The sequence below is a fragment of the Mobula hypostoma genome, chromosome 2 (assembly GCF_963921235.1).
Source record: "Mobula hypostoma chromosome 2, sMobHyp1.1, whole genome shotgun sequence".
Classification (NCBI taxonomy): domain Eukaryota; kingdom Metazoa; phylum Chordata; class Chondrichthyes; order Myliobatiformes; family Myliobatidae; genus Mobula; species Mobula hypostoma.
The window spans coordinates 146,895,538-146,912,448 of NC_086098.1; positions in this window are offsets into that span (position 1 = coordinate 146,895,538).

Below are 16,911 nucleotides of genomic sequence, written 5' to 3' on the forward strand. Positions count from 1 at the left end.
GTACAGCAGTCAGTGCAACCTTATGACAGCTTGGGGTGTGTCGGAGTTCGGGGTTCACTCCTGGCGCCATCGTTCTCCCCGAGAAGTGAGGGATTCCTTTGGGTGCTCCGGTTTCCTCCCATGCTCCAAAGATGTACTGGTTGGTAGGTTAATTGGTCATTATAAGAGAAACCCTGATGGTCCTCTCAGCATGAGTTATGCATTATCCCAATAAAGTAATTAGGCTTTGAACTTTAAATATTTTCCCAAGTTTGTATGAAGAGCTGGAAACAATGGAGGAATCGTCACCATCACCATCACCAGCCTACCCACCATACTGAAAGCTGCCAGATGAATGGCAGTAACATCATGGAGGATCCCACCCCCCCCCCCCGGCTCATGGACTGCTTCTCCACTCCCATCAGGGAGGAGGCTATATAGCAATCATGCCAGGACACTAGGCTTAAAAGCAGTTACTTTCCCCAAGCAGTAAGGCTGATCAACACCTCAACTCTCTAAACCACCCCACCACACCCCCAAACACCACTACTTTATCATTTCCTGTCAGAATCGCCTTACATACAGACACTTTATGGCATATAATCAATCTATGTATATAAGCTATCTTAAGTATTTATATTAATTGTGTTCTTTATCTTATTGTGTTTTATTTGTGTGTGCTACATTGGATCCGGAATAGTAAATATTTCATTTTCCTTTACACTTGTGTACTGGAAATGACATGAAGCAATCTTGAATCTTGAATCAATTAATTGTGTTGTGATTGGTGGGAGACAGTGAGAGGAGAGGGTACACCTTTGAATTGCTCTAACAGTTGATGTATTCAAACCTTGCAGTTAGCAGACCGGTAAGACAGAGTCCTTAAGTTTCCACTGCTCCTGTGGCACAATGTATTAACATACTGAATTAAATATGTGAAATATAGTGGCGTTTCAACCACTTATACAAAATAGTTCATAGATTCAATTTTATTCCCCCATGTTTTAGTTGGTGTAGCCTATGGTGCACAAACGAGTAATGCACATGGGTGTGTATCCTTGCTCAGTGGTGGTAGTGTGGAATACAGGGGTAAAGATAATGGATTTTTTTTTTTTACTGAGAGAAGAAGTGACAGTTGCAATAAAATAAAATCCCAAATCTGAAAATACAGACCAAATTTCAAAGAGGAATTGTGTTTGGTTCCTGGTGCCTCATTAAAGAAAGGATGTTGGAAGCTTTAGAGAGAGTGCAGAAGAGATTTACCAGGATACTGCCTGGATTAGAGAGCATGTCTAATGAGGATAGGTTGAGTGAGTTGGGGCTTGTCTTTCTGGATGGAAGGAGAATGAGAGGTGACTTGATGGAGGTGTACAACATGACTGAGTGGGCAGACAAAGACTTCTTCCCAGGATGGAAAGGCTAATACCAGGGGGTAAAATTTTAAGGTGATTGGAGGAGAGTATGTGGGGGGATTTCAGAAGTAAGTATTTTACACAGAGAGTGGTGGGTGTGTGCAGTACCTTGCCAGGGGTGGTGGTAGAGGCAGGTACGTTAAGGACACTTAAGAAATTTCTGGTCAAGATAGCACCTATGTACAACACTCCCTTGATTGACATCTTCTGGATAGATCACAAAACTGTTTGTTTTGCTTCTTTCACATCTGCTTTTCACCTTAAATATGTCCCTGGAGCTGTTAGAGCATGTGATTTACAGGTTGGAGATTGTTTGAGTGATTCAACACTTTGCTGTCTCTGAAAGGATTCCAGGAAGCGAGCACAAGTCTTGAGGCGAAGGAACTACGAGCCTATGTTCGACTCCGTTTTGTCGATTAAATCTTACATTATTTGCCAATTAAAGCAACAAGGAAGATTGAAACGTCAAGGCGAACGCAGAAGGCGAGCAGGAGTTCAGCGGCTTTTGATGGCGGATGGGACCCCTCTGCTACAGAAGAAGAAGCCCGTGAGTGGACTATCGGCCTCTGCATTCTAGTGGTGTCTCTCTCTTTCAATGATGTCGGAGGATGTTACCGAGGTTCTGCATTTATGGATTTGGACTTTGGACTTTTTCAGTCTTACGGTTTTTATATTCTGTTTTATTGCACATTCTTTCTCGCTGTTTATTTCATGTGGGGAAGGGGGTTTTGATGATAGTGTTGCAGTTCTTTTTTTGTGCAGGGGGATGGGAGGCTTGTTGCTTCTCTTTGAACTTATGTCCATGGTTTTCTTGGTTTCCTGGCTATCTGGAGAAGATGAATCTCAGAGTTATGTACTGCAGACATACTTTGATAACAAATGAACCTTTGAAATTATTAGATAGGCACGTGCCCGATAGAAAGCTGGGGGGATATGAGAGAGAGAAGAGTTAAATTGCTCTTAAAGTAGGTTATGCAGTTGACACAACATCATGGGTCAAAAGCCCGTGCTGTGATGTAATGTTCTATATGCAGGAAGGCCACATTTTAGATAGAGTAGGTAAAGAAAACTATTTTCACTCCAGGGCTGAAAGGTAGGGCATCATAAAAAAGCAATGGAGAGCCTGGCAGAAATTTCTTCACAGAATTGGCAGAAGACTCTGAAGCATGCAAAAAGAATCAATGTGAAATCTTCTGAACCTGATCCATATCAGAGATTATAAATACTTAATACAAAGAAAGTTAGAGAATATAAATCTCTAGTGTTTATAATTTGCTACTCCAATGCGAGGTCTCCTTGAGGGATGCCTCCCCTGAGGAAGTTTACATCATCTCTTCGTCGGGAGTTCAGTGAGACCCTCTCTCACTGCACACCCTCTGATCTGTACTGCCCTCTGACTCTTCGACCGTGTACTCCATACATCACCTTCTAGCTGGTCCTCCTGCCTCTCCAGGCACCATTTGGTTCTGGCATCTTCCCCCTTTCCCTCCAGTCCTGAAGAAGGGCATTAGTCTGAAACATCGACTGTTTACTCCTCTCCATAGATGCTGCCTGACCTGCTGAGTTCCTCCAGCATTTTGTGTGTGTTGCTCTGGATTATCAACATCTGCAGAATCTCTTGAGACTATAAAGGTAAATTGTTTCTAGTTCTTAGTGGAATGCTTTGTGCAAAAACTTCTTCTGCACAGTCAAGTTTAAAGAAAAATAAATAGAGTTGGAACTCGTAGGCTAAAACTAATGTTTCTAAACAAAATATTACTGGAGTAAAATCATTTAAATGTCCTGGAGATGATAACTGTGCCATCTAATATAAACACAGCTTCCTGTCCTAGAGACGATAACTCCATTAATATACACCTGGCTGACTGTTCTGGATATGATCACTTCATTTAGTATAAACCTGGCTGCCTGTCCTGGAGATGATCACTCCATCTAATATAAAACTGGCTACATTATTCTCCCAGAGGGTAACCTGGCATTCCATAAGACCATAAGACAAAGGATCAGAAGTCGGCCATTTGGCCCATCCAGTCTGCTCCGCCATTTTATCATGAGCTGATCCATTCTCCCATTTAGTCCCACTCCCCTGCCTTCTCACCATTACCTTTGATGCCCTGGCTATGCAGACACCTATCAATCTCTGCCTTAAATACATCCAATGACTTGGCCTCCACTGCTGCCCGTGGCAACAAATTCCATAGATTCACCACCCTCTGACTAAAAAATTTTCTTCGCATTTCTGTTCTGAATGGGCGCCCTTCAATCCTTAAGTCATGCCCTCTCGTACTAGACTCCCCCATCATGGGAAACAACTTTGACACATCCACTCTGTCCGTGCCTTTCAACATTTGAAATGTTTCTATAAGGTCTCCCCTCATTCTTCAAAACTCCAAGGAATACAGTCCAAGAGCGGACAAACGTTCCTCATATGTTAACCCTCTCATTCCCAGAATCATTCTAGTGAATCTTCTCTGTTCCAGGGGACTATGCAGTCCTGCCCTTGCAGGTAAATATTTCTTTGGAAATGAAACCAGAAGTGTGAATAATGTTCCTGGTGCAATCTCAATGGTGTTCTGTTTAACTGGAATAAGGTATCTCTACCCTTGCACTCAAATACACTTACATTGATGTCCAACAAACAACTTTCTTTCTGAATTAATTACTGTACCAGTAAGTTTCTTTCAGATATTCTCTTGTAATGGCACCTAGGTCTCTCCAAACAGACACAACTTCTAGTCTGACTTTAAATTTCATCTGCCATGTCTTTCTGTTATCCTGGCTATATTCCTCTAAAATCTCACTGAGACATTCTTCCCATCTAGTTTCATTCTATTCATTCTTTAATCAACTTTATGAAATTGAGGAAGACACTTCGTTAAAATAGTGATTTAATTGGGAAACTTTAGTTCCGTTGATGTTACAACATAAAATTGTTTTAAAGTTAGCTGTTGATATGAAAGCTGTAATGTATGGATCTATTTCTTTTAGAGCAATGATCACCCCCCAACACTACATATTGATCTGTTGTTTGTTGTCTGCACATGTGCTGTTGTCCACACGTGCACATTGTTCTCATTCTCTCTCTCTCCCTCCCTCCCTCTCTCCCCCTCTCCCTCTCTCCCCCTCCCTCTCCCTGCAATGTGAATACTCCAGTTAAAGCCATGTCCCATGTGCATGTTTTTACTTAATATATATGTAGTTGTGCACAGACGACCAAATTGGCGATGACAATGAACCTAAATCTATAATACCACGAACTGCACCAACAGTTACGGGACTAAACAGCGGGAGCTAAACAGCAGAGAAGGCCATCACAGCCAATAACAAATGCATGAGGTCAGTGCATAATAACAGTGAAAGACGCACTGAATTTAAAAGGAAAATAATGTGTCGATAGCTTCAGTCAGAGAGTTGATGAATTTGATAGTGCTAATGAAGTCTGGGAGTCATATATAGAGAGGATTGAACTGTATTGTAACTCAACAACATGGAGGAGCAAGAGTTTCTTAGTTTAATAGGTGAAAGAACCTAATCTCTTATGCAACCTACTAGCAGCTGAAAAGCCAGCAAGCAAGACATTCAACAAAATTGTTACAACTTTACAAAATCACTTGAACCCTAAACCATTGGTAATAACTGAGAAATTTAGATTTTACAAAAGGAACCAGTCAAAAGATGAAAGCATTTCTGAAATCATTACAGAATTGCGCAAACTTTCCTAGTACTGTAGCTTTAGAGATGGACTTTCTGATGTTAAGGAATAGGCTTGTGTGAGGCATGCATGGTCAAAGCACTTAGAAGAGGCTACTATCCTAGAGAGACCTAACCTAACCTCAGAACGGGCATTGGCCATTGCAACATCATTAGAGTGTGTAGCAAAGGTTGTGCCAGAACTGCAGAAAAGGAGTTTAGAATATGAAATGCATTAAATGTCCTTGAATGGTGCAAAAAGCCAGAAATGTTATCGATGTGGCAAATACTCCCATGATGTAAATGACTGTTGGTTCAAAGAAAACGTTTGCAAGAAGTGTCACAGAGAGACAAAGCAGACAAAAAGCACAAGCAGGTGAAGTCTCAAACACAAAACTAAGCAAATGCACAAAGATTCTGAATGTAAAACAGAATCAGAGAATATAGAGTCTGACAAAGGTGATCTGTCATGCCTAGAACTGCTTAGTATTACTGAAGCAGATCACAATAGAAGTGTCTGGTGTAAAACTGAAAATGGAGCTGGATACAGGATCAGCTTTGTCTATAATTCCAGAGGCTGACTACAACAGACTGTTTTCTAAGATACCATTAGAGAAGACCTCAGTGATGCTAAAGACCTATACAGACAAAACAACTGTCTCCAAAAGGCAAACTGAAAGTGAATGTAACATATGGAGGCCAAATACAGAAGTTAGAGCTTTAAGTATTGAAAACTGGAGGGCCAGTACATTTTGGACGTGAATGGTTGAGAAAAATCCAACTAGACTGGCACTCAATCAATGTTTTCTGTGACATCAACAGGCAACAGCAGCCCAAATAGTGGCACTAACCAAACACTGGCAAAGCTGCTTAGTGCTAATGAGAAGGTGTCTGAGAAGAGTATTGGTAAATTCAAAGGCATAGAGGGCAGAATTGAACTGGATGAAAAAGCTACACCAAGATTCTATCAAGTTCATCCAGTGGATGCTGAACTGCAGGATTTGGAGGCATCTGGAATTCTCTTGAAAGTTGAGTGAGGTGATTGACCCACACCAATTGTCCTGGTGGTCAAGAAAGGGAAGCCACAGCTGTTTGCATTTGTGGGGATTTCAAAGTGAGCATCATCATAGTGCTGTGTACTGTGCAGTATCCCCTGCCATGAGGATGTATTGGTGAGGCCGAATCTGGAGTATTGTGTTCAGTTTTGGTCACCAAATTACAGGAAGGATATAAACAAGGTTGAAAGAGTGCAGAGAAGGTTTACAAGGATGTTGCCAGGACTTGAGAAACTCAGTTACAGAGAAAGGTTGAATAGGTTAGGACTTTATTCCCTGGAGCGTAGAAGAATGAGGGGAGATTTGATAGAGGTATATAAAATTATGATGGGTATAGATAGAGTGAATGCAAGCAGGCTTTTTCCACTGAGGCAAGGGGAGAAAGAAACTAGAGGACATGGGTTAAGGGTGAGGGGGGGGAAGTTTAAAGGGAACATTAGCGGGGGCTTCTTCACACAGAGAGTGGTGGGAGTGTGGAATGAGCTGCCAGACGAGGTGGTAAATGCGGGTTCTTTTTTAACATTTAAGAATAAATTGGACAGATTACATGGATGGGAGGTGTATGGAGGGATATGGTCCGTGTGCAGGTCAGTGGGACTAGGCAGAAAATGGTTCGGCACAGCCAGGGAGGGCTAAAAGGCCTGTTTCTGTGCTGTAGTTTCTATGGTTTCTATGAATAGAAGACATTTTTGTATCTTTGGCAGGCTGGGTTTTCAAAGACTTACTTGTCACAAGCCTATCTGCAAATGAAGATTAAGGAGTCAAGCAGGAAGTTCCTCACTACCAACACTCACTAGGGACTGTTCCAGTATAATCATCTTGTCTTTGGCATCACCTCATCTCCAGCAACTTGGCAAAGAGCAAAGGAGCAAGTGCTCCAAGATATTCAGGTATGCAATGTTACCTTGATGACATAATTGTGACTGGCAAAAATGATGAAGAGCACCTTCACAACCTTGGTGAAGTGCTTACCAGGCAGAGTGAGTATGGTCTGCACACAAAGAGAGAGAAATGTGAGGTTTTCAGAATGATATCTGATATTATTGATATGTCATTGACAAACATAATTTACATAAGTCACAACAGAAGACTGAAACAGAGCTACAGGCACCCAAACTGGAAAATGTGTCACAGCTCAGGTCATTCTGGAGCTTTGTGGACTACTACCACCGGTTTCTCCCAAACATTGCTACAGGGCTGCACCGATTGATCACACTGTTACAGAAAGGGGCAAAGTGGGAATGGTCAGAAAGATATGAAAAAGCATTCAAGGAAACAAGGAGACTAATTAGATCAGATGAACTGCTCACCCATTAAGACCCATCTCTGCCCATCAGACTGGCGTGTGATGCATCCCCTTATGGCACTGGTGCCATTTTGCCACACACTATGAAAGATGGATCTAAATGCCCAATTGTGTTTGCTTCAAGATTACTGACGAGCGCAGAAGGCAACTACGCACAGATTGACTGAGAGGCCCTTACTCTAGTACCTCTACAGACGGTTATGCTGGTGACAGATCACCAGCCCCTTGTACCCATTTTCAATCCTAGAAAGGGAATTCCAGTGATGTCTGCTACCCGGTTACAACGTTGGGCACTTTTCCTAGGAACCCACTCTTAGGACATAGAGTTTAAGGGCAACAAACAACACAGCAATGCTGATGGCTTGTCACATCTTCCACTATTGGCAACTGAAGAAGAAAAGTCTTCATACTGTGACCCAGCTGAAGTGTTCCACACCACATTGGTGGACCAGAAGCCAGTAACAAATTCAGAAATACAAAGGGAAACAAGGAATGACCCAACATTGTCAAAAGTCTATGACATCACCATGCAAGGATGCCCAGCTCATAGTAACCCTATGTTTCCAGAGTTCTCAGCGAGACGAGACCAACTGTCAGTACGTCAAAGAACCCTGATGTGAGGATCTTGCGTCGTAGTTCTCGCTAAACTGCACACCAGAGTGATAGAAAATCTGCATGAAGATGAAGGTGAAGCAGCAAGGAGCTTCAAGATTGGACAGGAAGTCCTAGTGCGTGATTACCGAGAAGACAAGTGAACACCCAGCAGGATAACTACAAGAACTGGCCACTGATTCCTGCCTGTGGCCATCAAACTTTACAACTCCTCCTTTGGAGGGTCAGACACCCTGAGCCAATAGGCTGGTCCTGGACTTACTTCATAATTTACTGGCATAATTTACATATTACTATTTAACTATTTATGGTTCTATTATGGTGCAACTGTAATGAAAACCAATTTCCCCTGGGATCAATAAAGTATGACTATGACTATGAATGCAGGATATCAGACCAAATAATGGATGCTCAACTGAAGAACACACCTGAGTCGAATGGATCCAACAAGACAGATGTATTACAGTCACAGGACTTGGCTCTCAGTGCTGATGTCACTGACAGCAATGTGACACCGGAAACCAAGAACGTTGTCCTGGACAAGACACCCACCAAGCCTGATGCCACTCCACAGGTCCAGAGGCACGATGAGAACGTTGTCATTGACAAGGCACCCACCAAACCTGATGCCACTCCACAGGTCCAGAGGCACGATGAGAACCTTGTCATTGACAAGACACCCACCAAACCTGATGCCAGTCCACAGGTCCAGAGGCACGATGAGAACGTTGTCATTGACAAGACACCCACCAAACCTGATGCCACTCCACAGGTCCAGAGGCACGATGAGAACGTTGTCATTGACAAGACACCCACCAAACCTGATGCCACTCCACAGGTCCAGAGGCACGATGAGAACGTTGTCATTGACAAGACACCCACCAAACCTGATGCCACTCCACAGGTCCAGAGGCATGATGAGAACGTTGTCATTGACAAGAAACCGACAAACCTGATGCCACTCCACAGGTCCAGAGGCACGATGAGAACCTTGTCATTGACAAGACACCCACCAAACCTGATGCCACTCCACAGGTCCAGAGGCACAATGAGAACGTTGTCATTGACAAGAAACCGACAAACCTGATGCCACTCCACAGGTCCAGAGGCACGATGAGAACGTTGTCATTGACAAGACACCCACCAAACCTGATGCCACTCCACAGGTCCAGAGGCACAATGAGAACGTTGTCATTGACAAGACACCCACCAAACCTGATGCCACTCCACAGGTCCAGAGGCACGGTGAGAACATTGTCATTGACAAGAAACCGGCAAACCTGATGCCACTCCACAGGTCCAGAGGCACGATGAGAACGTTGTCATTGACAAGGCACCCACCAAACCTGATGCCAACACACAGGTCCAGAAGCACGATGAGAATGTTGTCATTGACAAGACACCCACCAAACCTGATGCCACTCCACAGGTCCAGAGGCACGATGAGAACGTTGTCATTGACAAGGCACCCACCAAACCTGATGCCACTCCACAGGTCCAGAGGAGCTGTTCTGAAAGTAACAGAGCACCACCTGAACCTTTAGAGCTGTGAAGTTAGTTATGGATTGTTATTGTGAAAGCATGTTTATTTAGAATATGGGTTTAAGAAAGGGAAATTGAATGTCTGTACATATATGGTTTTATGCTGTGTTAATCTAAAAGGGGGAGTAAGTGTAATGTATGGATCTATTTCTTTTAGAGCAGTGGTCACCCCACTTAGCACTACATATGGGTCTGTTCTTTGGGCATGTGCTGTTGTCTCAGGTTGGAACAGCAACACCTCATGGTCCATCTGAGTATCTTCCAACCTGATGGCATGAAAATCGACTTCTTCAACTTTCAGTAATTTATCCCTCACTCTCATCTTCAATTCTGCACTCTGCCCCTTTCTTACCTCATGTCCATCATTTCCCCTGGTGCCCCTCCTCCTTCCCTTTCTCCCGTCATCCACTCTTCTTTCCTATCAGATTCCTTCTTCTTCAATCCTTTATCTTTTCCATTTTTCACTTCCTACCTTCTTACTTAATCCCGATCTCCAACCTTCTCTCCATAACCTTTGACACCTTGACTGACCAAGAATCTATCAACTTCTGCTTTAGGTATACTTGTGGCCTCCACAACTATCCGTGACAATGAATTCCACAGATTCACTACCCTCGGGATAAAGAAATTCTTTCTCATCTCTGGTCTAAATGGACGTCCATCTGTTCTGAGACTGTGCCTTCTGATTCTAGAGAACCACCACAGGAAACATCCTCTCCATATCCACCCTATCTAGGCCTTTCAATAATCAATAGGTTTTAATGAGATCCCCCTTTCATTCTCCTAAACTCCAGCAAGTATTGGCCCAGAACCATCAAACACTTCTCTTGGGGAAAATGTTTCATTCTTGGAATTATTCTCGTGAGCTCCTCTGGACCTTCTCCAAAGCCAGCACATCATTCCTTAGATAATGGCACAAAACTTCTCACAATATTCCAAGTGCAGAGTGACCAATGCCTTATAAAGCCTTAGTATCCAATACTTGCTCGTATATTGTAGTCCCATCAAAATGAATGCAAATATTACATTTGCCTTCCTTTTCACCGACTCAACCTACAAATTAACCTTTAGGGAATCCTGCACAAGGGCTTCCAAGTTCCTTTGCACCTCTGATTTTTGAATTTTCTCCCCTTTTGGAAAATAGTCTATGCCTTTATTCGTTCTCCCTAAGTGCATGACCATACATTTCCCTACACTATATTCCATCTGCCACTTCTTTGGCCATTCTCCCAATCTGTCCAAGTCCTTCTGTAGACTCCCTGCTTCCTCAACAATACCTATCTCCACCTATCTTTGTATCATATCCAACTTGGCCATCAATTCCATCATCCAAATCATTGACATATCACGCGAAAAGAACCAATCCCAACACCAAAGCCTACGCACCCACAGCCAACTAGAATAGGCCCCTTTATTCCGACTCTTTGCTTCCTGATAGTCAGACAATCTTCTATCCATGTCAGTATTTTTCCTGTAATATCATTGATTCTTATCTTGCTAAGCATCGTCATGTGTGGCACCTTGTCAAAAGACTTCTGAAAATCCAAGTCAACAACATCGACTGACTCTCTTTTGTGTATCTTGCCTGTTACTTCCTCAAAGAATTCAAGCAGATTTGTCAGCAAGATTTCCCCTTAAGGAAACCATGTTGACTTTGATCTGTTTTACCATGTGCCTCCAAGTACCCCAAAACCTCATTCTTAATAATCGACTGCAACATCTTCCCAACTACTGAAGTCAGGCTAACTGCCATATAATTTCTTTTTTCCTGCCTCTCTCCCTTCTTAAAGAGCGGAGTGACATTTGCAAATTTCCAGTCCTCTAGAACCATTACAGAATCCAGTGATTCTTGAAAGATCATTACTAATGCCTCCACAATATCTTCAGCCACCTCTTTCAGAATCCGTAGGTGTAGTCCATTCTTGTCTATGTGACTTATCTATCTTCAAACCTTTCAGCTTCCCAGGCATCTTCTCCTTAGTAATAGCAACCACACTCACTTCAGTCCTTTGTCACTCCCAAATTTTTTGCATACAGGTGGTTTCTTCCACAGTGAAGACTGATGCAAAATACTTATTCATTTCATCCTTATCCCTTTCCTGCAACAAAAAAGCACACTCTACCGATATCTATAATGAGTTTTCTCACTTTCCCAGTTCTGGTGAAGGGTCCTTGACCCGAACTGTGAACTTGGGATTTCTTTCCTCCAAATCTTTCCGGCTTGCTGTCTGTTCTCTGTCTACATAGAATGTAGAACAGTTCGGCACAAGAATGTTTTGCCAAACCAATTAAATTAGTAATCAAATTGGCAGCTGAACTAACCCCCTCTGCCTACACAATGTCCATACTCTTCCATTTTCCTCCCATTCATGTGCCTGCAAAAACATCTCTGTAACACCTCTAATGTGTCTGCCTCTACCATCACACAGACAGCACATTCCAGCTGTCTAACACTCCCTGTGTTGAAAAACTTGCCCTTCACATCTCCTTTAAAATTACCCCCTCTCACTTTAAATGCATGCCCTCTGGTATTAGATATTCTGACCCTGAGAAAAAAGATACTTTTTCTTTTAAAATTAAAAATAGATTGCAAGCGTCTGCACACACAATGAAGAACATCCTTTCATGTAGTTCTTTTGTCAAGCATCTTAAATCCTCGTGCTCTGTTGATAACTGCCAAGAATAAGCTTCTTCTTCTACCCTTACAGAATGCATGATCATTTTAAACCGCTGCTGACTGGAGGTCAGTCCAAACTCTTCAGTCAGCCTTCATCCTGATCACTATTCGTACTGTTCATTAAAATACCTCTTCCTCGTGACATTCATGTAAGCCTTACTGCCGAGACCTCTGCAACTCATGTTCTCAATATTATTTATTGCTTGTTTACTTATTAATTTGTTTTTTTTTAGTATTTTCATAATCTGTTGTCTTTTGCAAATTGATGTTTGTCCACCATTGTGTGTATGTAGTTTTTTTATTGTGTTTCTTTGGATTTACTGTGGATGCCTGCAAGAAAGTGGATGTCAAGGTAGTATATGGTGGCATATATGCACTTTTGATAATAAATTTTGAACTTTGAACCTTATATTTATAAATAATATATGAATCATAGTATGTAAATGAAAAGAAGCAATATAAATCTTAAGCTAATTCACAGTGTGGAAATGGCTAATTCTAAGTGGCATAATTTTAAGGTGATTGGAGAAAAGTATAGAGGGTGGGAGATTGTCAGAGGTAGTCTTTTTATACAGAGAGTGATGGGTGATTGGAACACCCTGCCAGGGGTGGTGGTAGAGGCAAATACACTAGGGACATTCAAGAAACTCTTAGATAGGCACATGGATGTTAGAAAATTAAGGGCGATGTAGGATGGAAGGGTTAGATTGATCTTAAAAGTTTGGCACAACATTGTGGGCCAAAAGGCCTGTACTGCACAGTACTCTTTCATGTTGTATGTTCTAAAGAGCATCATGCCAAAATTATACGATATTCAACCCTTTTTCACCTCAGGTGGAAATATTTAAAAGGAAAGTTGGTGTCACAAGCATTAATATGGTTTGGTGGGAGTGTGGTGTCATGTACCTTGAAGAATGTGTGATATTTATACTCTGTCTATAAAGGAAAAAGACAGAAGTGTTTGAAAGTGGTTTCCGTTTTTTTTATTTCAAGAGCAGGGTGTGGAGGTTATTCCCCATGGGTCTACTGATATGAGGGTCGTAGAACAAAACTTCACAGAAATGTTTTTACTGGTCTAACCGTTTCAGTGTAATTGTAGGAAAAAAAGCAAGGGAACAGTTAAAGATTCAGAGAATGAATGCTGCCTGACTCACTCCTTTCACCCTTTAGCTGGTTCAAGTCTAACTTCAGACTTTCAGCATGAAACTGAGCCTCTGTCCCAGAGCTGTACTGATGAATGTGCTGCTGACATCAGACCTTGCCTGTCCTTTGCATGGATAGTTTCAAAACACAGAGCCGTCTTCCTGGGCCATTTAGTTAAATGCATTTTGGGGTATATGGGATAGATGCTGGGCTTCTGGCTCCACGGGTGAGTGCATTTTAGAAGGACTAATTTGGGTGGAAAATGGATGTTCAGTGGGTGTGAAAGAGACTAACTATATCCCGCTTCCTTTTTGCTCTGTTGAAATTCACTGACTCATGTTCTAGACCACAGATGGTGCCAGCCCTGGGTTACAATTGGATTCCACCCATCATGACAAATAAAGCTTGCCGGGCACATACTACATGTCGTTCTGTAGATGTATGTTTGGTAAGGATGGACTGAGTAATTCTGATTAATCATTAGATTTTTCATCCCCTGTCTGAAAGCATGATTTGTATTGGTAATGATATTTGTGTTGACATTCACAGTTCAAAGTTCCAAGTAGTTTTAATATCAAGTACCATGTACAATCCTGAGGTGCATTTTCTTGTAAGCATACATAATAAATCCAAGAAACAATGAAAGACAGCACCTAACAGGATGGACAAACAACCAATGTGCAAAAGACAACAAACTATGCAAATACAAATCATCATCATCATCATCATGTCATGTCACATGACCATAATTGTTCCTGGCAATTTTTTCCACAAAAGGAGCTTGTCGTTGCCTTCTTCTGGGTAGTGCCTTTACAAGGCGGGTGACCCCAGACATTATCACTATTCATCAGAGATTGTCTGCCTGGCACCAGTGGTCATACAACCAAGATTGTTGTATGCACCAGCTGCTCCCATCCCATGGCATCACATCAGCCTGATCAGGGGCTAAGCAGGTGCCACACCTTGCCCAAGGGTGGCCTGCAGGATAAGTGGGGGCGGGGAAGAGCGACTTGCATCTCCTTTGGTAGAGACGTATCTCCATCCCACCACCCAAGCAAATACAAAACAGAAAAAAAAAATAATAATAATAATAATAAACAAATAAGACCATAAGGCACGGGGGCAGAATTAGACCATTTGGTTCATCAAGTCTGCTCTGCCATTCAATCATGGCTGATCCTTCCGCATCCCCCCACCCCCTCAGCCCCACTCTGCGGCACCTTTGGTGCCATGTCCAGTCAAGAACCTATCAAGCTCAGCCTTAAATACACCCAATGACCTGGTCTCCACAGCTGCCTGTGGTAATAAACTCCACAAGTTCACCAGCCACTGGCTAAATAATTTTTTCCACATCTCTTTTTTAAATGCGTGCCCCTCTACCCTGAGGCTGTGCCCTCTTGTCCTAGACTTCCCCACCATGGGAAACATCCTTTCAACATTCAAAAGGTTTCAATGAGCTCCCGTCTCATACTTCTAAATTCCAGTGAGTACAGACCCAGAGCTATCAAACTTTCCTCGAATGACAACTCTTTCATTCCTGGAATCATCCTTGTAAACCTTCTCTGAACCCTCTCTAACGTCAGCACTTCTTTTCTTAGATGAGGAGTCCAAAACTGTTCACAATACTCAAGGTGAGTCTTCACCAATACATTATAAAGCCTCAGCATCACATCCCTACTCTTGTATTCTAGACCTCTTGAAATGAATGCTAACACTGCATTTGCCTTCTGCAGCCTACCTGTTTCCTCAACATTACCTTCCCCTCCACCAATCTTCGTATCATCTGCAGACCTGGCATCAAAGCCATCTATTCCATCATCCCAATCATTTAAATACAACATAAAAAGAAGCGGTCCCAATGCCAGCCCCTGTGAAACATCGCTAGTCACTGTCAGCCAACCAGAAACAGATCTTTTTATTCCCACTCACTGCCTCCTACCAATATGCCAATGCTCTAACCATGCCAGTAACTCTCCTGTAATACTATGGGCTCTTAACTTGGTAAGCAGCCTCATGTGTGGCACCTTGTCAAAGGCCCTCTGAAAGTCCAAATGTACAACATCCACTACAACCCCTTTACCTATCCTACTTGTAATCTCTTCAAAGAATTGCTAAGGTTTGTCAGGCAAGCTTTTCCCTTGCGGAAACCATGCTGACTTTGTCCTATCTTGTCCTGTGTCACTAAATACTCCATAACCTCATCCTTAACAATTGACTCCAACATCTTCCCAACCACTGAGGTCAGGCTAACTGATCTATAATTACCTTTATGCTGCCTTCCTCCTTTCTTAAAGAATGGTGTGACATTTGCAATTTTCCAGTCCTCTGGCACCATGAGAAAGTCCAATGATTTTTGGAAGATCATTACTGATGCCTCCACAATCTCTACTGCTACCTAAGTAAGCAATAAATATCGAGAACATGAAATGAAGAGTCCTTGAAAATGAGTTCATAGGTTGTGCAAACAGTTCAGTAATGGGGCAAGTGAAATTGAATAAAGTTATCCTGTCTGGTTCAAGAGCCTGATAGTTGAGGGGTAATAACTGTTCGTGAACCTGGTGGTGTGGGTCCTGAGGCTCCTGTACCTTCATCCTGATGGCAGCAGCGAGAAGAGAGCATGTCCTGGGTGTGGGGTGGTGTTCCTTGATGATGGATGCTGCTTTCCTGCACAGTGCTCTGCATAGATGTGATCAATGGTGGGGAGGGTTTTACCCAAGATGGACTGGGTCGTATACATTACTTTTTATTGAATTTTTTATTGAATCTTTGAGAAGAGAAGATGGCGGTGCGATGCAGCAAGCAGCGGCCCCTCCGGAATGAATATCTGTTACCTGTTAAGTAGGATGCCGTGCACAATCCTGATTTGATGGAGACAGACGTGAGAAGCATGGAGGAACATCTGGTGAAACTTCTGAAATGCCTGTTTTGCTGCCGTTGCTACTGTGCGATCCAGAATCTCCAGAGGGGAAGGCCCCAAATCCTCGGCTTTGCCTGTTGCTTGGTGGCCGGGGCTGGGGTCGAAGCGCTCAGCAGAGATGGTGCTCGGTGTCAGAGGGCTGGTCGGAGGCTCGAAGTTTTCAGACGGACTCAGAGTCGGCTGTAGTTGGGTGCTTCCAGGGTGCTGCATCGGCAAGTTTGTAGCACTGGAGGTTCATGACAGGGAGAGTTTTTCTTCCTTCTACTGTCTGCGTGAGATGATGGGGCTATCGGGAATTTGAGACTTTGTTTACCGTGCCCATGGTCTGTTCTTTATCAAATTACGGTATTGTTTTGCACTGTTGTAACTATATGCTATAATTATGTGGTTTTTGTCAGTTTTAGTCTTGGTCTGTCTTGTGTTTCTGTGATATCATACTGGTGGAACATTGCATCATTTCTTAATGCGTGCATTTCTAAATGACAATAAACGAGGACTGAGTGTCCTCATAATCTAACCTAATCTAATTTTCCATTCAGGGGCATTAGCATTTCCATACCATGCCGTGATACAACCAG